The sequence below is a fragment of the Brassica oleracea genome, chromosome C1 (genome assembly GCF_000695525.1).
Source record: "Brassica oleracea var. oleracea cultivar TO1000 chromosome C1, BOL, whole genome shotgun sequence".
NCBI classification, from domain to species: Eukaryota; Viridiplantae; Streptophyta; class Magnoliopsida; order Brassicales; family Brassicaceae; genus Brassica; species Brassica oleracea.
The window spans coordinates 16996668-16997444 of NC_027748.1; positions in this window are offsets into that span (position 1 = coordinate 16996668).

Genomic DNA, 777 nt, shown 5'->3' on the forward strand with positions numbered 1-777 from the left:
CTTCTGTGGCAATCAAACCAACTATGTTTTTGTCCATTACGTAACCAGAACGCACCTGTCTCATCTTGACAATATGGACACGATAGCCGACCATGTGTCGTCCAACCTGAAAGCATCCCATACGCTGGAAAATCGCTTATCGTCCACATCAACACTGCTCGCATTATGAATCTTTCTTTCCTTGAAATATCATATGCCTCCACACCATCTTTCCATAAACTCTGTAACTCTTCAATCAGCGGCTGAAGGTAAATATCTAAGCTTTTTCTTGGATGTTTGGGTCCGGGAATTAGCACCGAAAGGTATAAGAATTCTCTTTTCATACACATTCCCGGAGGCAAATTGTATGGAGTTACAATAACTGGCCAAAGGGAATGTGCTTCGCCATTCATACCAATCGGATTAAACCCATCCGTTGATAAGCATAGATAAATGTTCCGGCTTTCAGCAGCAAATCCAGGATATAACTCACTGAAGTGTTTCCACGCTATGGCATCAGATGGATGATGTATTTCTCCTTCCGGAGTTACATGTTCCTTATGCCACCGCATATTGGAAGCTGTCGCCTCAAGTTGGTATAGACGTTTCAGACGATCTGCTATTGGGAGGTAAAACATTCTCTGTTTCGGTTTGTTTTTACCTTTTCCGTTCTTTGGGTAGTAGCGATCTTCTCCACAAAACCGACAACTGACCAACTTCGCATCGTCTCCCTTCCAAAATAACATACAGTTCTTCACACATACGTCAATCTTCTGTAAGGGTAACCCAAGCGACCGT